Source organism: Lissotriton helveticus, chromosome 7 (assembly GCF_964261635.1).
Source record: "Lissotriton helveticus chromosome 7, aLisHel1.1, whole genome shotgun sequence".
NCBI classification, from domain to species: Eukaryota; Metazoa; Chordata; class Amphibia; order Caudata; family Salamandridae; genus Lissotriton; species Lissotriton helveticus.
The window spans coordinates 1010124905-1010150490 of NC_136068.1; the positions used below are offsets into that span (position 1 = coordinate 1010124905).

The 25586-nt window shown below is 46.5% G+C and overlaps 2 protein-coding genes across 4 annotated transcripts in view; one reads left to right on the forward strand and one right to left on the reverse strand.

Moving 5' to 3' along the window:
• FAXDC2 (fatty acid hydroxylase domain containing 2) overlaps positions 1-24514 on the reverse strand; it is a 180453-nt gene extending 155939 nt beyond the window's left edge. Inside the window, exon 1 of one of the 2 annotated variants that reach the window (XM_078653687.1) lies at positions 24140-24514. The gene's annotated coding sequence lies outside the window, so the exon portion shown is untranslated. The remainder of the gene's footprint in view (positions 1-24139) is intronic. The other variant, XM_078653685.1, reaches the window with a different exon arrangement.
• CNOT8 (CCR4-NOT transcription complex subunit 8) overlaps positions 1-25586 on the forward strand; it is a 311753-nt gene that overhangs the window by 20752 nt on the left and 265415 nt on the right. The gene's annotated exons all lie outside the window — the stretch shown is intronic.

The window sequence follows — 25586 nt, forward strand, 5'->3', positions numbered from 1 at the left end:
GAAAAGGGATACGAGAGCCCCATTTTCCTTGATAGAATTAGGGTCCAAGTTCCCTTGGTGAGTATGGAACAGGACCCAAGCAGCAGGGCCGGAGGAAGGGCGCCAATGTGTTTTTTTTTAATGCAAAGCAGCAAAAACCTTGGCTTAGGGCTCAAGGCTAGTAGTGATGGCCTGGGAAATAGGCAAAGTAGACAGCCTGCTTTGCAGAGCTGTAGGTATCATTGGTGCTGCAGCTGAAGAATAACAACTGTTTTATTATCCTTTCTGGCATTAGGGGACCAGTGAATTCTTCCTGTGCCAGTGTTGCTTTGAGCTTCGGCATAATTTCCAAAGGGAGGCCGGGGCGTAGCTTGGTATGTAAGATTGGGGAGTGGGGAGCTTCACATTTCCAAACAATCAAGTTTATACATAATGTTAAAATACATTATACGACAAGCAGGGCGCACAAGTGGGGCTTAGGGGCAGTGGAAAGGGAGAGAAAAGCAAATTGGTAGGGTACTAAGTGAGAGAAAGCACTTTACTTTGAGAAATAACCAACTTTTTTAAGTCTTTCCAAACAGAGAAAGTGTGTGCGCGTTTTACTGTGTGTGTGAGTGTGTGTGTGTATAAACATTCCAGGTGAAATCCGACAGACACCTCACCATATCCGGCTGAAAGCACCTGTACCCAGATATTTATCACAAAATACATTTATTGGGGGGTAACACCTCAAACCTCCAGCTGAAGCAATGCCTCTGCAGGGAGGGGCTTGAAACTGAGGTGACACCTTGATTTGGGCATCAGAGAGACGGTAGAAACAGCCTGCTTCGTAAGGCAGTGGCTATCATTATCGAAGCAGGTGCAGTGGCACAGGTATCCGAGGGGCCCATTGCACCACAATTATGAATGTCTTTGAAGTGATGGTCCGGTGTGGTGTGGAATGGGTGTAGGTGAAAGAAGAGGAGAGCCTGCTTCTCAGGGCCACAGCTAGAATTAGTGCAGCTACAGTTGCACTGGGCCCAGGAGTGTAAGGGCTCACAGCACCCCCAATTATGGGGAGTAGTATGTTTTGTCACTTCTGATTTTGTTTGATGCATTTTGTCCTTTATAAGCCTTACATTTAGTGTGGATTGTGAGCTACAGAAAAGCACCCCTGAAATAATCTCATAATCCCCATCCCGTGCAATCGACCATGTCCCTCCTACTCCCTCCAAGCTTTGACATCAAGTTTTGGAGGGAGGCCCAACTCGAAACATTTTGCTTAGGGGGGTCAGTACAAAACAGTTTGAAAACCTCTGCTGTACTCTTACCGAGCAGTAGAGGAAGTCCGGCGGGAGCCCACCCCGCCTTCGTGAATGCCGCATGGTGCGGCCAAAGCAGGATTTCAGGCGGGGTTTCTGTGAGCAAGACGGAGCCCCGCGTGTTGCTGCAGTGACCGGCAGAAGAAGCGAGACCAGACGAGGCAGCGCAGAGTCCCCACAAGAGCCGGTAAGTGGGGTTAGCCATGCTGTACGTGGTAAGTGCGCGAAAAAGCCCACACCAGCAACGCCATATAGGCTGTTGCGTTCATATGTGAAATCCTCGTAAACAACAATGAAAAAAGAAACATATTAACATGGCGCCAGTGGGACACCTGCCTGTTTGCTCTCCTGGGAGTTGTTAAACAACAAAGCAGGGGGCGCATTAACGCGGCACCAGCTATACAGGTGCAGATCTTCTGCCCTGCAAGTTAACTGACGCCTCACTGTGTAAGCTGGCGCGTGCATATGTACTGTTTTTGTTTCGCATGTTTGTTTAGCGAGAAAGCCCACAACAGCAAAGCTATATAGTGTGTTGCGTGTATGAAAAACGTTTATAAAATTGTCAATGAGTCGCTTTGCAAAAATTACAAAACATTAAATAGAACAGCCAATGTATTGAAGGCGCTTTTTTATTTTGCTTGTGATTGACATGCAAGCTTTTACGAGAACGGGTAAGAGCGCAGCATGTGGTATAAAAAATTAAACGGTGTTATTGTGCGCCATAGGATGTGGTATGCAAATATTAAATCATCTCCGTTGATCAGCTATAAAAAACAGAAGCAGGAGATTTATAAACACATCGCACGGTGAAAGCTTGCGCGTGCATATCTCCGGTGTTTTTTTAGTGAAAAAGCCAGTTGTACACGTGCTAATTTACTGTCCTAGGAGTTGTTGTATAAGGAAGCAGGAGACGCGTAAACGCGGCACCAGCTATACACGTGCACATCCCCAGTCCTGCAAGTTAATCTAACGCCGTGGTGCGCGTTCACGGGCGCGTTCATAATTGCAGTCCTTCCTGCGCATGCACGTCCTGTCTCCCTTCCAAAGTAAGTCCATAACAATAGATCTCGCTAGCGACAGCGCTTTCGCGCTTCGTCGCGAGGCGAGAGCTAAAAAGGAGGGGGACGCCCCTTTGATGGCCCCTTCTATTTGTATCTTGGAAAAGGTCGCAAAACTATTTTATGAGTCAGAAAGCTGTAACAAACCCTGTGAGTTTGTGAATGGCAGTATTTGCAATCCCAAAAGGGCTTTGCACAGAAGGCCCCTTGTTCCTTGTTTAGCAGAAGAAATATTTTCTACGCCTACCTTACCAACATACCTAGTCAGATCACATCTGCTGTACTCCAAGATCATCTTGGGCCTCATTTATGAAAAGTGACTCATCGCTGCGTGAAAACAGCGATGCGTCACTTTTCACTGCGCCCTCCTTGCACCATCAATAATGCATCATATTTACAGTATGACGTATTATGTCGCAAGGAGTTACAGATACGTCAGTATTTCTGACATATTTGTATGGCGCAAAAGTGGCGCATTGCTGGAGTGTGTCACAAAAGTGACGCAACTCCAGCAATGTATCCAGCATGTGACAGGGCCTGCGTCAATCTTACGCCTGCTGTAAGGCAGGCCTAAGATTTTGACGCATTTGTGTCCTAGAAGTGGCGCAGTGAAATCACATAGATTTCACTGCGTCACTTCTACGACCCTTTCTTGCGTTAATACGCCCCCCTTGCATACATTATACCTGGCGTAGGTATAATGTGGCGCAGGGGTTTACAAAGTGACGCATCTACCTAGATGCGTCACTTTGTAAATATGGCGCAACAAGGCGCATATTTTACGCCACTGGTACGTCACAAAAAGTGACGCACCAGCGGCGTAAAGTGACGCATAGCCTCATAAATGAGGCCCCTTGTTTCTAGGATTAATCTTGAAAAATGGTCCTCATTTTATTTTGCCTCTCGTTGCGTGGACTTGTATATCCAGATACTGCTATCTAGACCAAGATTTATGTAGGCCTCTAAGTCATAGGACAGATCCTTCGCACCCTGCATCTGATTTCCAATACCGTGGTACTTGCAGTTTCGTCACTAATAGAGAAAATCACTGCAATAAAAACAAGACAGAGGATAATGTGAATGACACCAAGTTCTAGGTATAGTTGCACCTTGCCAACGAAAAATTATGGTAATCTGTTTAGGTTTTAAGAATTCTGCAAAGGTCTGGACATGATTCTTGAATATACCTTTCTATAAAAGCATGAGGTTTCTGCCTAGGTTAACTTTTAATTATCAGTCAGGTGTCATTAAGGCAGCTGTAGAACACATTTGAAAAGGTTTTCTTCCTACTTTTACTGTTTAAAGCATGCACTGATAAAGGGAAAAAATAACGGCTTCAGGTGATTTTTCTAATTTTTGTACTGGCAGGGACATTAAAATACCGCCGGTTGGCACCCTAGCCACCTCACCTAGTGACGTAGCAAGGGTGCCAGGGTCCTAATCTAAGCAAGGAAATGGCTCACCATCCCCTGGTTTGGCAATGGAACCCTCATACCCTGCTGCCCTGTAGATAGCTACGCCCCTAGCCTCTCCCACTTTACACTAGAAGCCTCTGAAGCCTGTCTAATGACTGTTGTTACTTAGTGTTAACTCTACGCCCCCTACTGGAGTGTAGCTTCTTTAGCTGCAGCAGGTGCAGTGGCACCAGGGCCCAGAGGCCTGAAGCCCCCCCCTGAGCCATAAATATTGCTGTATTATTTCGCAGTTCAACCAGCAGCCAGGAGTCCCACTTGCTTCCTTACACAAAGGCCCATGACACACTGGCTGCGCCACTGGGGCCCTAGGGGAGCCCTGGTCCCAGCTCCTCCTTTCCTTTGTCGGTCGGAGTGGGCGTGGCACAAGACGTAGCAGGCACCTTTCACCTGGGAGAACACTGCAACTCGGAGCACATGCACGATGCAGATCTAGTGTTGACAGTGACATTCACCTTTGCATCTGTTGTGTACACAGCATATCAGCAAAGAAAACCCACTGTGCAGAACTCGCACGAAGGGTGTTGGGTAAGTGCTTCTCTGCTGGTGCACGCACGCAGCTCTCAGGACAGCAGAAACCAGAAACCTCCCGTGATCCGTGAACTTTGAGCTGCATTTACGTAAGAATTGCACAGACTGGAAAAAAGTGAGAACAAAGCAGATGCAATGCTTCGTCTTATCTAAGATTTAAAAAAAAAACCAGGAACAGCCGCTGAGTGGCTGGAACTGAACGAGATGTTAACATACTGTTGGACCACTGGGTGAAAAGGCAGTCCTTTTAGAATATACACTCATTCAATCCAAATTGCACAAGAAAGATTCACCAAATGATTACAAATGCACAGGCTGTTGTTAAACAGACCCCAATTAATTTCACTTCAGACATCACCATAAGAAAACAAGCATTAGCATAGCCAATAGGTCTCGCTTTGGAACCTTATGTATTTAGCCAGAACTTTTGGCTCTGTTGTAGAGCATTGTGGCTGCTGTGCATCATGTTGAAAAGTTATAATAAAAAGTTTTAAGCATTTTTGTTACCTTAATACCAATCAAGACGACATTATATACAACTGAACAACCTGATTAAAAAAAGGTGTTAACATAAAAAATGATCTTCTAGTTTTTTTGTACTTGCACTGCTGGCAACTTCTTCCTGCTTGTTTGTTATAATTTTTTTTGTTGGGGAGCGGGACATAAATAACGGGGGAGTGGAGGTTGGAAAACAGTAATTTAAATAGAACACGAGAAGCGGATGGACACTAAGGGAGAATCAACAGAGGCCAGAATCCGAGGGCAGACTGACGTGATGCTTAGGTGATGTTTAGGTGATGCTTAGGTGGTGCGCTGATGCAAAATAGGGGTGGTGAGTGATGTTTGGTGGTCAGGTGGTGCCACTATATGGTGTGGAATGGAGGTATGTTGTGGCTTGTGGAGTTGAAATATGTTGTTTGGTGTGTAATTATGTGGTGTGTATTGGAAATGCGTAGAGTTGAGTTGTGTGGCTTGGAACTGTGGTGTTGAGTGAAATTGTGCTTAGTGAAATTGTGTCATGGTGTGAAGTGCATTTATGTTGATTGGTGGTATGTGACATAGAGTGCATTTATGTGGTGTGTATTTATGTTGCATTGAGTAGACTGCAATTATGTGGTGTGTTATTATGTGGCACTGAGTGGTATTATGTGGAGTGTATTTATGTTGCATTGAGTAGAGGAGTAGAGTGTAATTATGTGGTGTGTAATTATGTCGTACTGATTGGTATGTGGAGTGAATTTAGGTAACATTGAATACAGTGTAATTATGTGACATGTAATTATGTGGTACTGAGTGGTATTATGTTGAGTGTAGTTATGTTACATTGAGTAGAGTGTAAATATGTGGTGTGTAATTATGTGGCACTGAGTGGTATTATATGGAGTGTATTTATGTTGCATTGAGTAGAGTGCAATTATGTAGTGTGTTATTATGTGGCAATGAATGGTATTATGTGGAGTGTATTTATGTTGCATTGAGTAGAGTGTAATTATGTGGTGTGTTATTATGTGGCACTGAATGGTATTATGTGGAGTGTATTTATGTTGCATTGAGTAGAGTGTAATTATGTGGCGTGTAATTATGTGGTACTAAGTGGTATGTGGAGTGTATTTATATTGCATTGAATACAGTGTAATTATGTGCCGTGTAATTATGTGGTACTGAGTGGTATTATGTTGAGTGTAGTTATGTTACATTGAGTAGAGTGTAAATATGTGGTGTGTAATTATGTAGCACTATGTGGTATTATATGGAGTGTATTTATGTTGCATTGAGTAGAGTGTAATTATGTGGCATGTAATTATGTGGTACTGAGTGGTATTATGTGGATTGTATTTATGTTGCATTGAGTAGAGTGTAATGATATGGCATGTATTTATGTGGCACTGAGTGGTATGTGGGGTGTATTTCGTTTAATTGAGTAGAGAGTAATTATGTGGCATGTAACTCTGTCACACTGAGTGCTATTATGTGGAGTGTATTTATGTTGCATTGAGTAGAGTGTCATTATGTGGCATGTAATTCTGTGGCACAGTGTTATTATGTGGAGTGTATTTATGTTGCATTAGAGCACAGCTTTCCAAACTTTTCATGTTGGTGACACACTTTTTGGAGATGCATCATTTTGGGACACAGTAATTCAGGGTAGCGAGCGAGCAAGCCTAAACCACCTAAGAGGATTCGGTGGGGGGTAGAGGACAGGTGGAGCGGGGGTTCTACCCCGGATGAAAATGTTCTCCCTCCCTCTCTCCCTCCCTCTCTCTCTCTCGCTCTGTCTCTCTCCCTCTGTCTCCCTCCCTCTGTCTCCCTCTCCGTCTCTCTGCCCCTGTCCCTGCCTCTATCTGTCTGCCCCTGTCTCTACCTCTATCTGTCTCTGTCTGTCCTGTCTCTGTCTGTCTCCCTCCCTCTCTCTCTGTCTCCCTCTCTCTCTCTCCCTCTTCCTTCGTTTCCCTCCCTCTCTCTCCCTCTCCCTCCGTCTCCCTCCCTCTCTCTCCCTCTCCCTCCCTATCTCTCCCTCTCTCTCCCTCGGTCTCTCTCCCTCTCTGTCTCCCCCCTCTGTCTCCCTCTCCTGCTCTCTGCCCCTGTCCCTGCCTCTATCTGTCTTCCCCTGTCCCTGCCTCTATCTGTTTGCCCCTGTCCCTGCCTCTGTCTGCCACTGTCCCTGTCTCTGCCTCTATCTGTCTCTGTCTGTCCCTGTCTCTGTCTGTCTCTGTCTCCCTCTGTCTCCCTCCCTCTCTCCCTCCATCTCCCTCCCTCTCTCTCCCTCTCCTCTGTCTCCCTCCCTGTCTCTCCCTCTCTCTCCCTCTGTCTCTCTCCCACTGTCTCCCTCTCTGGCTCCCCCTCTGTCTCCCTCTCCGTCTATCTGCCCCTGCCCCTGCCCTTGCCTCTATCTGTCTGCCCCTGTCCCTGCCTCTATCTGTCTGCCCCTGTCCCTGTCCCTGCCTCTGTCTGCCCCTGTCCCTGTCTCTGCCTGACCCTTTCTCTGTCTGTCTCCCTCTCTCTCTCCCTCCGTCTCCCTCCCTCTCTCTCCCTCTCTCCCTCCGTCTTCCTCCGTCTCCCACCCTCTCTCTTCCTCTCCCTCCCTCTCTCTCCCTCTCCCTCCCTCTCCCTCTGTCTCTCTCCCTCTCCATCCCTCCCTCTCCCTCCCTCTCTCTCCCTCTCTCTCTGTCTCCCTCCCTCACCCTCCCTCTCTCTCCCTCTCTCTCTGTCTCCCTCCTCACCCTCTCCCTCCGCCTTCCTCTGTCTCCCTCCCTCTCTCTCCTTCTCCCTCTGTCTCCCTCCCTCTCCCTCCTTCTCCCTCCGTCTCCCTCCCTCTCTCTCCTTCTCCCTCCCTCTCCATCCATCTCCCTCCGTCTCCCTCACTCTTCCTCCCTCTCCCTCCATCTCCTCCCTCTCCCTCCATCTACCTCTGTCTCTCCCTCCCTCCGTCTCTCTCTCTCTGTCTCCCCCTCTCTGTCTACCCCTCTCTCTCTGTCTCCCCCTCTCTGTCCCCCTCTCTCTCTCCCTCTCTCTCCCTCTCTCTCTCTCCCTGTCTCCCTCTCTCTTCCTCTCTCCCTCTCCTCTGTCTCCCTCTCGTCTGTCTCCCTCTTGTCTGTCTTCCTCTTTTCTGTCTCCCTCTTGTCTGTCTCCCTCTTGTCTGTCTCCCTCTGTCTCTCTCCTTCTGTCTCCCTCCCTCTTGTTCTCCCTCTGTCTCCCTCTCCCTCTGTCTCCATCTCTATCTGTCTCCCTCCCTCTGTCTCCTTACCTGTCTCCCTCCCTCTTGTCTGTCTCCCTCTTGTCTGTCTCCCTCTGTCTCCTTCTCTCTGTCTCCCTCCCTGTGTTACCCTCTGTCTCCCTCTGTCACCCTCTGTCCCCCTCTCCCCCTCTGTCTCTCTGCCTCTCTGTCTCCGCCTCTATCTGTCTGGCACTGTCCCTGCCTCTATCTGTCTGTCTGTCCCTGTCTCTGTCTAGCCCTTTCTCACTCTCCGTCTCTGACCCTGTCTGTCTCTGCCTCTATCTCTCTGTCCCTGTCTCTGCCTCATCTGTCTCTGTCTCCCTCCCTCTCTGTCTTCCCCCTCTCTCTCTCCCTCCCTCTCTCTCTCTCCCTCTGTCTCCCTCTCTCTCTCTGTCTCCCTTCCTCTATCTCCATATGTCTCCCTCTTGTATGTCTCCCTCCCTCTGTCTGTCTCTCTCTGTGTCCCTCCCTCTGTCTGTCTCCGTCTCTCTCCCTCCCTCTGTCTGTCTCCCTCCCTCCGTCTCCATCCCTCTGTCTCCATCCCTCTGTCTCTGTCCTCCCTATGTCTGTTGCCCTCCTCCCTCTGTCTGTCTCCCTCTGTCTGTCGCCCTCTCTCTCTCTGTCTCCCTTCCTCACTCTGTCTTCCTCCCTCCGTCTCCCTCTGTCTGTCACCCTCTGTCACCTCACCCCAGCTTCCCGGGCACACACACAGCGCACCTGAGCACTTCACAGGTCTTTAAAAGACCATTTACTTGTTAATGAGGCTTTGTTGTGAATCGCCAGGCCCCATGGAGTAGAGAGTCTAGGAATGCCTCTCTTAATTAGCAGCAGTTATGTGCTAAGTGCCCGCGACACACCCACCATTTGCAGGCGACACAGTACTGTGTCGGGACACACAGTTTGGAAATCTCTGCATTAGAATGTAATTATGTGACGTATAATTATGTGCTACTGAGTGGTATTATGTGGAGTGTATTTATGTTGCATTGAGTAGAGTGTAATTATGTGGTGTGTAATTATGTGGCACTGAGTGGTATTATGTTGAGTGTATTTATGCATTGAATAGAGGGTAATTGTGACGTGTGATTATGTGGTTTGTAAGTCAGTAGGGTCGAATCAACTTTTCATCCTTGTAGGTGCACAGAACGGGTGGAGCGGGCAGTCTTCGAATACAGAACTTGGTTTGAGGGAAAACAGTGTCGGAGAGTCCAGGATGTGACGTATGGTGCTTTAAATGGAAAAACAGGGGTGCAGGTACTCACTGTTCTAGAGCACCTCTTTGCTACTGAGGCAGGCAGGTACTCTCTCATTAAAAGTACTGCAGCAGTGCTGAGAAGTGCGGGTACACAGTGCCGGAAAGTACCTGCCCATAAAAAAGTACTAGTAATGTACACACCTGTTTTTATCCCAGTATGCACACGTGCAGGAAGGAAACGGAACTGAAGATCGTGTCACTGGGGGTGGTGGACATCAATGCTGAATTTGGAAGAGCTGTCTCCATCAATGAACTCTGTATATGTACTTTGTCTCCCTGGTCCATGAAAAGTGAGAGAGACGGGGTTGTGAGGAAGTTTCGACCGAGTTAACAACCGTTACCCCCTCCACCCACCTTCACTTCCAGGTACCTATAGTCTGGTGTCTCACACCCTCCTCCCAACCGTGCTGTTCTACCCGCAGCACCTGCAGTAACAAACATTTTCTCAGAAAAGCGCTACGATGTGGCTTGGGCAATGGGGCACGCCATATCATATATATGTAAAAAACATAAATAAAATAAATTGCTTGTGGAGGGGGCAGTAAGGGGGCATCAAATTTATAACAGGGCTCGGGAAGAGATAGGGTGGCTCCATTTTGCGTCACTGCACGGAGAGGGGCTGCGGGCGCCCCCCTCTCATCGCCAAGAAGCGAAGCCTGAGGGAAGCGAGGCAAAGGGAGGTTATCGTGACAGCACTGAGAGCGAAAATAGATATTATACAGCAATATTCCTGAGAACTGAGGCACAAGGGAGTGGAGGGCGCGGGGAGGGGGGCAGGAAGGGGAGTGTGGAAGGATAAAGACAGGAGGCTAATGGAGGTGTGTAAGGATGCGGGTTTTAGGGGCGTGAGGGGGTAATTCGTGGGGGCCTTGGGGTAGGTTACGTAGAAAGGGGGTCGTGGATCCGACTGCGAGCAAGTGACGGAAACGTGCCCGCTTATCACCTTGTTATAAGTCAGCCACAAATGTGCAACAGTGACTTACTAACAGTACGTAAAGAGTAACATGGAGTACTTTCATTGGAGAGACTGGGAGACGATTCAGATCGGGATGTGAGAGTATGTAACAAAGAAATCCTGTAGTACTCTTTTATATGCCTTGGTTAATTGCCCCCAAAACATCCAAAAGTAATAAAACAGTACTCTTCATGCACAATAGGTATTAATAATGGCACTGTGCCTTTTTTGAACTTTTGGGAAGTGAAAATGTCATTAAGAGTATGGCTAAGAGTACACCTGCAGTAATTCCAGTACTCATAAACGCTTTTGCAAATTGGCCCCCAAGTATAATAAAAGATAAGAAGGAGGCACTCCCGTGAGTGGTGCGCGCGCTGTAAGGAAGACAAGCGCGGCTGCGAAAGTAAAAGCGACCTTTGTAATATGACCCACAACAGATGACACCCTGCGCGCCACTGCTCGCTCCTGCATGGGAGAAAACATTTACTGGGGAAGGTGAGCTTTTGGCCAATTGTGTGCTTTCATTTTTGAAAGCTACACGCAATGGCCAATACATGTGTGCAAAAAAAAAGCCACACGCACGAGTTTGCTGAAAAGCTGGAGTGATTCCAAGAGGTAATTTTCTAGAGTAGCGCATGCGCGCTGCGCTAGGCTCAAACTAAAAACGGCACTTTATTATAAACAGTGCTGCTAGAATTATGCCGCAACAGAGGACCAAATTAAGGGGCAGGCTAGAATAAATAATGTGGCTAGATAAGCCTAATTGTGTGTCATTATGCAACATATTCCGCAGCAGTGATATTGTGATATGTTTTCATTTTAACACACTGAAAATAAAAGGGACCCCCAAAGGCTCTGTAAAAAGGAAACGAATACACCGAAATCTATTCAAAATGTAGCTCATCAACAAATAATGATTAGTCTTACATGGAACACCGTTTTATTAACTTTGTCCTTCCTAACTCCCGGATTAAAACAGTTTAAAACATACAACGTTGCTCTCAGCAAAACACAAATATATATGTGCCCACTTCTTGTAATAAAATGTGCGCCTCTCGAATTCTGTGTATTCCAGTTATGTTTCTCAAGGGATCTTCACTTTTGGGATTATTCTGTGCCCACAACATGGGGCTACAGAGGCACCTCTTTCCACCAAGAAATAGCACTGCGGAATAGTACTATACTTCATATCCCTAACTGCCTCGCTAGCCGCTAGGAGGTTCTGCACGATTAAAGACATCAGACCTCAAAATTGACGTAATGTGGAGTTCCTGTACTATGCGTGCCCTCTTAAAATAAATGCTCCTTTTAGAAGAATGAGTGTGTAGTCACATGAATTTACATGAATACTGCAGCAAAACATTTTCATGACAAAGGAGGACTCACTGTCTCCCCCCCCTTCCTTGAATTACATTTAAATATGTTTTCCAAGTTGCAAATAAAAACCTTTCCCCAGTTTATCGGTTACTATCTGGGTAAAATATCACCTCTGTAATAGTTCTGTAATACGACAGGAAGCTGATCAGGTAACCTATGCAAAACGTTTGACCCTGCTGGCTCCATTATTTTGAGCTAAAAACAAATTTTGCAGCAAATGTGGTCTTAGTAGTATTTTAGTAGTATTTTAATTCAAGATGGTCAATCGTTCCAGAAAATGTAGTCTATCGATCGGCAAGCCTCTTGTATTTGGCTGCCTTCCTCAGGACTCGCAGAATAAAACAACAAATGCTCATGAAGAGGTCAAAGCATGTGGAATATTTGAAATCTGTATTTACGACCGATTAGAGGTTGGTAAACTCGCAAATTAGAGGGAAAGGTAAGCCTGGATTCTGGCCTGGACCTAAGAGTCAAAGCACAAGTCACGCCATTGAATTATTATGTATGTAAGTTAAACAACAAACGCCATACGATAAAGATTTTAAAAATCCAAAAAGTGTGTTTCTTTAGCACTTGAAGTGTTTCCGTTTAATATATTAAGCAATGTACCATTTTGAGTAGCGTTTATTAAAAATGAAAGTTTATGAGCTTAGAAACATTCCTGCAAGGAAGCCAAGAGCGAACCAAGGGAACACACAGTCAGTTGTCATGTGCCTCTTGGCTTATGTTTTTGTTAATAGAGCAACATTATTGCCTGTTAAATCATGTACAAGAAAAGTGTTTGCATAGGGCACATCCTGAGCTTAGTTATTTAATGGTGCTCTTAATTTCGACGGGTAAGAAAATTGAGGCCCACTGAAGTCATTATTTTGTCTACGATAAAACAATTTGACCAATCTAGAAAGCTTAGATTTGAACCCAAATGTGTTGCTTGCACATTGTGCAGTTTAGCCACTGGTTTGATGTCGTCTTTTCTATTCCTTTAACACCAAAGGACAGTTCACTTTTTTCATTTCCATTAGGTGCCAAATAGTTGAATGAATACCCCGATCACTTGTTCAGTCAATTTACCATAAGACAACTTTCTAAAAAAAAACTGCAACTTTAATTGAAGACGGGGTAGTACCTATTTGTTAATATCACTGGCTTCCTCTGAATTGGCAAAGAGAATTGTATCAGAAGCGGATCTACACCCCAGTGAAGGCAACTCCACACACTGATAGTGCAAAGGAATGTTGGCGATTCTGCTCAGTTGGCTCTCTGGTGCTACTAATCTTCAGTGAGAAACATGAAAATGCAGAGCTCGGTTGGAGACTGTTTCATGTAAATGTTCACGTTTAAACACACCCTTTGAATTTTATGTTTGAGCTGATCAGTATTCATCAGATTTTGAATTTAAAAACGTTATTGGAATGCAATAGGACACTATCTGGACTGCAGGCCCGGCTCCACTTTTTCTTGCCAGTCCCCATGGTCAAGGACAGAGCCAAACATTCTGACCGAGCCCTGCTTGGCCTCTCCCCCTCCCCCCCATTTGACCAATGACCACCAAAGCTAGTCATCAGGTCAAACATCTTTGGAGAATGATCAAAAGAGGACGTGAGGTCAAAAGATGAGATGAAAAGCCTAGAAAGCTGTAACTGACCTCCCTGTAAGTGTTATTTTGGCTTCTCAATGTTTGCATTATATGGAAGAGACAAGTCTCAAACAGAACAGCCAAAGTCACGCCAGCACGAACGTCGCCACCAACTACCACATGATCAGACTTATCGTCCAGTGCCAGTTACCCAGTCCAGGCACTCCACTGTGCTAGAGCTAAAGCCAGGCCTTACCACCATCCGGGTCCACTGCCTTGGGAAGACCAAAATTAGGGCCTATCACTCTCACTACTCCTTTTTTTTCACTGAATCAGTTCGAACACGTCGTGCTTCGGTCATTTGCTGTGGCAGAGCAAAATTAAGCTTTACCTTACACTCTGTGCTCTCTGTCCTACACTTCACCCAGTGACCTTCAGTCTGAAGAGAAAAATCTCACATCCTACCACCCGCTCTGTGTCCTCCACTCTGTCAAAGAGACCTCTATTTCTATCACCCACCTCGAGCTTTCAAGTCTGCCACAGGCAATCTCTGGCCTTACCACACACCCGATGATGCCCTCCAGTCAGTCAGGCAAATTCACATCCGGCCACCCACCGTGTGCGCTCCACACTGCTGGAGACAAGCTCAGTTCCTACTGCCCAAGTGAGACATACTCTCCTCTCCATGGGAGTAAACATCAGACCCGGACACCTATCATAGGTTTTCTATTTCACACGAATCAAAATCAAGCATAACCACCTCTCCTGAGTCCTACACTACATCATATCCCAGTTCGTGCCCTTCTAGGCAGTCCAGGCCCTGCACCCATTTGTAAGGCCAAACCACCCATCCTCCCATGCTTGGTCCTCCACTGCATCTGTAGTTCAGCCATAGAGGGCTCCGGTGAGTATGCCGCGCAGTAAAGTAGGCTGTTACCGCCTCCAATTCTGCAACGACTACCAGCATCTGCCTAACAAAAGCTTCTACAGATTATAAAGTAGAGAGACTCTCACCAACGTATCAGGTGGACTGTGCGAGCTAGTGTATATAGGTGATCTGATTCACAGTGAGTGCTCTATAATAATTCTAAATAAAAAATATCTCCCTTAGCCCACAAGAAGAAATATCAAGTGTAACACCACTATTGGCCTGCTGGACATGGGCATAGAAGAGTCGGACGCTAAGTGAATTATACTATGTGTGAAATATGGTGCCCTAATAACTTTTTTGTTATATCCTACCTCAATCTTATTCATTTGTCTTCAAAGGGTAAAATGAGGATTCGACTCTTTACAGGTTTCGAACATCCAATCACAAAGAGAGTTTGGACACTGTGCCTTAACCCACCGAACTATCTTACATTCCTTAAAGAAGAATGCCCTTTCTTCCATAAATTCATGGGACAACCTGCTTATTAGGGGGTTTCTAAGACAGTCGAATCCAGACACGGGGTCTGTGTACGTGCTTTAAGTGCAAACAAAAATAGGAGGACCCCACACAGACTTGTAAGGGACTGGGGGGAAGAAGTTACCATCAAAAGGCCGAGGCGTCCCAATTAAAAAATGGATATCTGAAAGTATATCCGAGTTCGGTATTGCTACTATGAATATGTAACTATGAACAGCATGCCCATAAACTAGGCGGGAAAGGCAAAGGTGTCACAGGACAAGGGGGACAAGAGTGACTTAGATGTGTGTCAGGCTCAAACAATAATATCTAGGGTAAATTGCAACACAGAATATTTCCAGCTATACACATGTAAAGGGCATATAGTAACACATCTATGGTAAAACTTTTGTATCAATAAGATTTTTATTTTTATAAAAAGACAATTCACACAATCGATATCATTCATGTATACAATTTTTAAAAAAAGTCAATATGAAAGACAAGTTCAATTTAAACAATTATTCATCATGTTAAAAACATTTGTGGCTTTTATACATCATAATTAAAAATTTCTAAGAATCACAAAAGGTCAAACCTTTTGTGATTCTTAGAAATTTTTAATTGTTTAAATTGAACTTGTCTTTCATATTGACTTTTTTTAAAAATTGTATACATGAATGATATCGATTGTGTGAATTGTCTTTTTATAAAAATAAAAATCTTATTGATACAAAAGTTTTACCATAGATGTGTTACTATATGCCCTTTACATGTGTATAGCTGGAAATATTCTGTGTTGCAATTTACCCTAGATATTATTGTTTGAGCCTGACACACATCTAAGTCACTCTTGTCCCCCTTGTCCTGTGACACCTTTGCCTTTCCCGCCTAGTTTATGGGCATGCTGTTCATAGTTACATATTCATAGTAGCAATACCGAACTCGGATATACTTTCAGATATCCATTTTTTAATTGGGACGCCTCGGCCTTTTGATGGTAACGTGCTTTAATTGCCCCACACGTTGCCATAAATTGCCATTGTCTCTCAGATATCACCATTAGCTTACAGGAGATTCGTACAGTGCATGCCACTAGCAGCCTTGTCCGGATGCCATTTTTGAACTGTTGAAATGTAGAGACCTAATCCCATGGCCTATGGTAGCATCCCACACAGACTTCCTCTGGCCTGTAATAACTCCTGTGTGTCACCCTTGCCACCGCAGTTTCCTTTCACAGGCAGCACGCTTTACCTGTAGTAACCTCTCAGAGATATAAACCTTGAGAGGAGTTTCTCAGCTATTATCTCTAACCTGCAGTCACCTCTTACAGATGTCACTTGTGACCTGTAGTAGCCTCATGCGCAGAGAGGGTGTTATTAGGACACATCGCAATTAAATTCTATATATCATTCGCAGAAGGATGAAATGGAGAGTCGTCCCCTGGATTTATACCCGTGACCTGCCCGCTGCATAAAGATTTCGACAGTGCACCAGAGTTTCAAGTAAAAAAGCATCAGTCCTGGAAGAAGGAAAGGCACACCCGACCAACTGAGTCGACTCATTTCGACTCTTAGATCTGCAAATCCGATCGAAGCAGATGCAGCCAGCCTGAAATACAGTAAATTCGTCCGTACGTTTCCATAGAAAAGACCCAAACTAGAGTCACCAGCTGGGGGTGGGCACTACTGTGGTGATCTAGGCTGGGGACTGGTTGCATGGTGGACAAGGTTGAACGCGTCCTTCCGAGGAGAAGGAACAGAAGCAAGGGGTGCCAGTGCCTCAGCGCAGGCCTCAAGTCTTGGTCAATAGGCCAGGTGGACACGCTGGCTTACACACTGCCACAGAGCTCTTGTAGTTATGATACCCAAGAGGCAGTAGAAAAAAACACTTCATCATTAAAGCAAAGCTGTACGAGTGGTCGAGGAGGCTGCAGATTCTTGGTCAATGCAGCCAAGTAAAATATAAGGTACTCAGGGTACAGAACTCCAGAGGAGCAGTATAGAGGAGCAAGAGTAATGGGTCTTATAGCGTCACTTCACAATTAGAAGGTCCCGCCAGCAATCTGTTGTCCTGCCAGGCTGTCTCGATCGAACACACATCTATTGGTTCATATTCTATGCATTTTTAATCAAGGTGCCAGTAGAGCCGATACACTTTTTAGGTCTCGTCTATTCCATCCCGAAGGGATGGTAGGCAAGATTTATAGTAAGGAGACCTAAAAAGTCTACCCACTGCGGGTCGCGTACAGTTCATGTGAGACAGGCGCGTGCACAGGAATTCGCTCCCCCTACCCCTCCCACAAAGCAAGACAAGACAAGGACATCAAAGCGACTGTGGCCACTTTGATTCCATTTGCCACCAGCCACTTCACGTGCTCCGCAGGTCATAAACAGGACCATCTGCTCGTGAATCGGAATGCTGGCATGGTTGTCCAGCCCCCTCCCAGCGCTGCCTTTCCTTTGCTCAGCTTCAACCGGTGCCGGACATCGCACCCCAGTTCAAATTGTGTATGCCCTCTGTTTGTATTGCAGGTCCTAAACATAAAACATAAACCTGTCTTTCCCCAACAAAAACACAAGCATTTTTCGAAATTGCACCCTTTAACTGCATTCAAACTTGTTTCAATTTCTTTCAAATATTTTCCATTTCACCATCGAAGCTCCTCTGTTACTGCCCCCTACTGATCCCGTTGCTCATTACATCCATTCCACTGTTGCTCATCTTTCGCTGTCTCATTTTTTGAAAACTTTTTTGGATCCAGCAGTTTTTTGGTGGGCTGCACCGTTCTAGCAAAAATGCTTTTTTCATGTTTTTTCTTGTTCACGGTTTCAAAATAAGTGTGCCATTTTGGAATGGTAAATAAAAAACAAAGTGGCTACTTTATCAAGACACATGGTTTATAATGCTGGGCTCGCCCGACCAACATGAGGCATGCATGTGTGGTGACACATGCGCATATGCACCATTGCACTTTTTCAATTTTGCAAACACTGTTCAGCATCGGCAATAACCATTTTTTGGTATTGCTGATTCTGAACGGCATTGTCAAAAAAAGGCATTGGAAAAGCTAATACGTTTGCAAAGCTAAAGGTGAACCCTACTAGCTTTGCCAATGCGTGTTATTTCATGTTCTTATTGTTTCTTGTCAAAATAAAGGAAAAGAGGCGCCAATGTTCTTTGTACGGGTTTGCAATCTTAGAAACTGTTCTCCCCTCATCGATCCATCTGGTGATACATGGGTCATCCGGTCAGGAAGGCCGATACCGAGATTGCTTCCAGCTTGCTTAGCTCCCAAACCCCTGTGCCATTCTCATCTGGAGCAATGTGGAGCTCTGCTGCTTAAATGGCGCCAAAGAGTTTAAGAAAGACCCAAAAGTGTGGTACATTAGCTATTCCTCTGCTTGAAAAGTAACTAGGGCCTTGCTGTCCAATCAAATTGGGGTTGTCTGAAGTTCAAAAGAAATTATGAGTCAGCAGTAAAAACTGCAAGATAGAACTTCTACACCTAATATTTAGTATGTCTAATTTTCCACCAAAATGTCTGAGTTCAGTGATTTGCCTTGAGCTCTTAGGTGCTTAAGAATTAAGGGACCTATTTTGTGACTGTGTGAGCCCGAATAAATAGAAACTAATGAGATGTAAATCATTTTCAGTTGTAAAAGGATGCGCTCAATGGCAGTTCTTGTTGGAAGCCTGAGTATGTTTCCAAATGCACCATGAGTGGGTCTCAGTACTAAAAGAGCATGACCCACACTGCCCCAAACCAGTGTCCTTCACTGCTCCGTGCCTGCTCCTCTCAGTACTCCGTGCTTGTGTCCCTCAATGTCCAATGCCTGTCCCTCACCCTCCCTCACACTCTCACCCTCACACCCCCTCACCCTCACACCCCCTCACCCTCACACACCCTTTCACCCTCACACACCCTCTCACCCACCCTCACCCTCACACCCCCTCACCCTCACACCCCCTCACCCCCCCACCCTCACACCCCCTCAACCTCACACACCCTTACACCCTCACCCCCACACATGCTCACACCCCCGCACACCCCCTAACCCTCACACCCCCACACCCCCTGACCCTTACACCCCCTCACCTTCACACCCTCACCCTCACACACTCCCTCACCCTCATACCCCCTCACTCTCACAACCCCTCACCCGCACACCCCCTCACCCTCATCCTCCCTCACCCTCACACCCCCTCAGCCTCACCCCCTCACCCTCACACACCCTCACACCCTCACCCTCACACCCCTCACCCTCAAACACCCTCACACCGTCACCCTCACCCTCACACCCCCTCACTCTCACACCATCACCCTCACACCCTCACCCTCACACCCCCTCACCCTCATAACCCCACACCCTCACACCCCCTCACCCTCATACCCCCTCACACCCCCTCACCTTCTCAACCCCTCACCCTCACACCCCCACACCCTCACACATCCCCTCACACACCCTCCCCATCACACCCCCTCCCCTTCACACCCCCTCATCCTCACACCCCCACACCCTCACACCCCCTCAACCTCACACCCCCTCAACCTCACACACCCCCTCACCCTCACACCCCCTCAACCTCACACCGCCTCACCTCACCTCACTCCCCCTCACCCTCACACCCCCTCACCCTCACACACCCCCTCACCCTCACACCCACTCACCCTCACACCCCCTCACCCTCACACCCCCTCACCCTCACACCCTCACACCCCCTCACCCTCACACCCACTCACCCTCACACCCACTCACTCTCACAACCCCTCACCCACACCCCCCCTCACCCTCATCCTCCCTCACCCTCACACCCCCTCACACTCACCCCCTCACCCTCACACACCCTCACCCTCACACCCTCACCCTCACACATCCTCACACCGTCACCCTCACACTCACACCCCCTCACTCTCACACCATCACCCTCACACCCTCACCCTCACACCCCCTCACCCTCATAACCCCACACCCTCACACACCCTCACCCTCATACCCCCTCACCCTCATACCCCCTCACCCTCATACCCCCTCACCTTCTCAACCCCTCACCCCCCCACACCCTCACACATCCCCTCACCCTCACACCCCCTCACCACCACACCCCCTCACCTTCACACACCCTCACCCTCACACACCCACACCCTCACACCCCCTCAACCTCACACCCCCCTCACCCTCACACCCCCACACCCCCACAACCTCACACTGCCTCCCCTCACTCCCCCTCACACCCCCTCACCCTCACACCCCCTCACCCTCACACACCCCCTCACCCTCACACCCACTCACCCTCACACCCACTCACCCTCACACCCACTCATCCTCACACCCTCACCCACCCTCACCCTCACACACCCTCACCCTCACACACCCTCACTCACCCTCACACCCTCACCCTCACACCCCCTCAACCTCACACACCCCCTCACCCTCACTCCCCCTCAAGCTCACACTGCCTCACCTCACTCCCCCTCACCCTCACACCCCCTCACCCTCACACACCCCCTCACCCTCACACCCACTCACCCTCACCCCCACTCACCCTCACACCCCCTCACCCTCACACCCCCTCACCCTCACACCCCCTCACCCTCACACCCACTCACCCTCACACCCACTCACTCTCACAACCCCTCACCCGCACACCCACTCACCCTCATCCTCCCTCACCCTGACACCCCCTCACCCTCACCCCCTCACCCTCACACACCCTCACCCTCACCCTCACACATCCTCACACTGTCACCCTCACCCTCACACCCCCTCACTCTCACACCATCACCCTCACACCCTCACCCTCACACCCTCACCCTCCCTCACCCTCATAACCCTACACCCTCACACACCCTCACCCTCATACCCCCTTACCCTCACACCCCCTCACCTTCTCAACCCCTCACCCTCACACCCCCACACCCTCACACATCCCCTCACCCTCACACCCCCTCACCATCACACCCCCTCACCTTCACACACCCTCACCCTCACACCCCCACCCCCTCACACCCCCTCAACCTCACCCCCCCCCTCACCCTCACACCCCCTCAACCTCACACCGCCTCACCTCACTCCCCCTCCCCCTCACACCCTCTCACCCTCACACACCCCCTCACCCACACACCCACTCACCCTCACACCCACTCACCCTCATACCCCCTCACACCCCCTCACCCTCACACCCACTCACCCTCACACCCACTCACCCTCACACCCCCTCACCCTCACACCCCCTCACCCTCACACCCTCACCCACCCTCACCCTCACACACCCTCACCCTCACACACCCTCACTCACCCTCACACCCTCACCCTCACACCCCCTCACCCTCACAACCCTCTCACTCCCACACACCCTCACTCACCCTCACACCCCCTCACCCTCACACCCCCTCACCCTCACACCCCTCACCCCCCTCAGCCTCACACACCCTCACACCCTTACACCCCCTCTCACCCTCACACCCTCAGCCTCACACACCCTCACCCGCACCCCCTCATCCTCACCCTCACACACCCTCACTCACCCTCACAACCTCACCCTCACACCCCCTTACCACCCTCACACACCCTCACCCTCACACACCCTCACCCTCACTCACTGTCACTCACCCTCACACACCCTCACCAGCATAGCATAACAAAACATAGCATAGCATAACAAAACACAGCATAGCATAGCATAACAAAAAAAGCATAGGATAGCAAAACATAGCATAGCATAACAAAACAAGGCACAGGATAGCAAAACAAAAACATAGCATAACAAAACAAAACATAGCATAGCAAAACACAACAAAGCATAGCATAGCATGACAAAACACAACAAAACATAGCATAGCATAACAAAACTTAGCATAACAAAACAAAGCATAGCATAACATAACAAAGCATAGCAAAACAAAACAGCATAGTATAACAAAACAGCATAGCATAACAAAACACAACAAAACGTAGCAGAACAAAACATAGCATAAGATAACAAAACATAGCATAACATAACAAAACAAAGCATAGCATAACAAAACATAGCATAACAAAACATAACAAAACATAGCATAGCATAACAAAACACAACAAAACATAGCATACATAACAAAACATAGCATAGCAAAACATAACATAGCATAACAAAACAAAACATAGCATAGCATAACAACACACAACATAGTATAGCATAACAAAACAAAGCTTAGAGATAGCATAACAAAACAAAGCACAGCATAACAAAAAACAACAAAACATAGCATAGCATAACAAAACATAACAAAACATAGCATAGCATAACAAAACAAAGCATAGGATAGCAAAACTAAACATAGCATAGCATGACAAAACAAAGCATAGGATAGCAAAACAAAACATAGCATAGCATAACAAAACAGCATAACATAATAAAACATAGCATAACAAAACACAACACATAGCATAACAAAACAGCAAAACACAACAAAACATAGCAAAGCTTAACAAAAACATAGCATAGCAAAACAAAACATATAATAGCATAGCATAACATAGCATACCAAACACAACAAAACATAGCATAGCATAGCATAACAAAACATAGCATAGCAAAACAAAGCATAGCATAGTAAAACACAACAAAACATATCATAACAAAACATAGCATAGCATAACAAAGCATAGCATAGCAAAACATAGCATAGCATAACAAAACATAGCATAGCATAACAAAACACAGCATAGCATAACAAAACACAGCATACCATAACAAATCAAAGCATAGGATAGCAAAACAAAACATAGCATAGCATACAGCATCACTCAGCACCACCACAGCATCACTCAGGGGCACCACAACATCACTATGCGCTACCACAGCATCACTGAACGCCTCAGCATCACTCGTTCGCCATCACAACATTACCCAGCGCCACCACAGCATCACTCTGTGCAACCATTCAACAACAACTGGTTCAAATATGTTCTCTCAATGTTTCAAGCTTTGTTACAAATGTAACAAAAAGATGTTAATATTTCACTTCTGTTCTTGGATTTTCGTCACAATGAAATACACTGAACATAATCTTCACAAAAGTTATTTACAAAAGTTTAAGCTATTGCCTTTATAAATTACAATAACTTTTATTTAAGTATTCATTATTAAAAAAAATAAAAGCCATTGTTATTTGTAGTATTAATACATGTAAGTCACGTAAATACAACACATATTGCATTACAAATGCTATAGGTGTCACATTTGCAAAAGTTATAACTATTGGCATTGTAAATGACAAAGCTATTAATTTCGCTATTTTCAAAAACAAAACATAAATTTAAAAAAAATCATTTACAATACCAATAGCTCAAACTTTCTTAATGCGAGAACTATTGCATTGCAAATGCTTGTTTTCACTGCTTGGAAGAAATTAATTGACTGTAGGGTGTTTTGCAAAGAATGATTGGGGTCATAGATCACCCTCCCTGGAATCAACTTTTCAGTAAATGATCTCCATTGTAACTACTGCACAAGAAACTCTATCAAAAAATGTTTGCCCACTACAACATGGAGTCACACCGTATCATGATGAAGGGCCAGACAATAGGAATTTAGGCCACAACATGTTGGTGTATGTTTAAGCGCCACTACCTGGTTGTAAGTGACAATTGATACATTCTATTTTATATCAATACATGATCTATTTTATGCTAATGGGGATATTCCAAATTTAAGTGAAAAAAAGTTTAAGATCCCGGAAAAGGTGACTATTGGATAGTCTGTGTCTGGCTGTCAGATTTAGATTAAGTAAATGTCTCAGTCAAATCAGTTCAAATTGAGAAAACGTAGGAAGGCGCACAAAAGTAATAATGTTTTACAAGCTGGTAACATGAATTAGGCCTGATCAGGAGCAATGCTCACAATGTCTAGATTGTATTTAGAATACAAGAGAATACTTACCTAGGTTCTGAAATCTTGCAAGTAAATTTGATCAGAAAGTAAATCCGTTTCCTACCATTTTGGCTGTTTGCCTAATAAGAAACGGAGCAAATAGTTGGATAATGCGTCTGTAGCAGCTATCTGCATTTGACATTCAGGTCGCTGGTTTCAACCTCTGGCAGATAGCTCAGTGTGTTAAGATACCTGCTTCTGCTAGAGAGATGAGTTGGCTTGCTGAGGCCTACACTCTGATCAGCAGGTGCGCGCTTCTCCGAGACAAGCACATTAACACCCATGGATTAACTGACTAGGATTGGAAGCAGGCACTCGCATGCCAGGGTACATACTCATCTCTCTAGCAGAAGCAGGTATCTTAACACACTGAACTATCTCTCAGAGGTTGAAACCGGCTACCTGAATGTCAAAGGCAGATCGCTGCTACAGGCGCATTATCCAGATGTACTATGCTGTCGTACTGGTTTACTTTTTCAATAGCTGGTCACGAATGCTTCTCTTTCTTATGCAGTTTGGACGCAGCGCCCTGTTCCATGCCCCTCTCCGATGCCGCATAAGATGAGCACCTGCGTTGACCTATATCAAAATGCCCAGCCCGCTGCCCGCTCACCTACCCTGAGCCCTTCGAATGCCCGGTGGGTGCGCTTCGGACTCCACAGCAGGCGCCGTCCGGCCTCCTCGGAGAGCTCTTCCTCCTTTCTCGCTGTGTGCGGTTGGATGGTCTCTGTATGCGATGCCCGCCGGCTGCTCTTCTGTCTTTGTTTACCGGCCTCGGATTCTGTCTGTGCCCGTGCAGCTGACTGGCTCCGCCCGGCACATGGTGTGAGGAGCCGGCCTGAAAACACTGGCCTTGGAACAGCCCCTTAAAGGCAAAGTGCCAGCCGGTGCCTGCTGGTGCCCGGGGAGGGGAAAGGCTATGTTCCGAGGGGGCAGAAGCAGACAGGAGCAAGCGCACCAACCATGTTCCCTACATTATATGCACATAGCCAGGGCTGGAGTAGAAAACCATTACGCCCAAACCCATAAATTGGAGGTCAAGGTGGGGCAGCGTATAGGATTTGGAGTCACTAGGGGCGGAGTCAAGTAAAAGCCGAATCTGACAGTCAATTTACGCATTAAAACTCTGCAATTGGCAACAAGGACAACCGTGAAGAGAAAGCTGTCCTAGCTGACTTAATCGGCCGCAAAGAGTCGGCATTTAAAAATGTATATTATGACGTTAAGGCACCTACTGCAAAGCCCTTTATGTAACCAGCAGTTTTCAGGAGGTAACCATAGTAAGATAACTTTGGTGGTTAATGCACTTTCTGGAGAGATCTATGTTCTGTCCAGTGACAGTTTTGAATCATGAAGTAGCACAGGAGATAAAGTGCCTGAGGCAAAGCACATTGTATATCATGCAGATAACAGATATGTATTTTATGTAGTTAGGTGAGTGGGATTACCGGAATGCCTCTTTTTGTATGGTCACTCCAAAATCGTGGACTGATGCTGCTGTTTTTTCGAATCTGAGAATGCACTGAGGCCTGCTAATCCGACCTCAGTGCCTTTAAAGTGTGTATGTATGATTGGCTTATATCCAATTGCCATAAGGTAATTTACTATTAAGCCCCTACTATATGGTACCCAGGGTACGCCGGTGCCTGTAAATTAGAGGGTCACACCAGGGATTGCAGCACTGGTTGTGCCACCCTGAGTGTGACAAAGATAAAACATTGCTCCTAGTCTTTCCACTGCAAACTGGAACAGCAGTTTTTTAACAGCTAACTTGGCTTTGCCATTTAAAGCAATGGCAGAGCCAAGTCCTCCCTTTTTAATATATGTAAATCACCCACTAAGGTAGACCTATCGAGACTTAAGGTAGTGGATTACATTGAACATGTATTTTTACATGTTTCAACAGTAAAAATTTGCATTGTTGTTTTTACTATGGAAAAGGCGAGTATTCCCATTGGCGAGTGTAGAGTTACATGCTGCCACAGCAACTGTGCTAACTTCGGAATGGGACTACTAAAGTTGACACTATAAGGTATCAAACAACCTGTTCCATTAAGCCTGTCT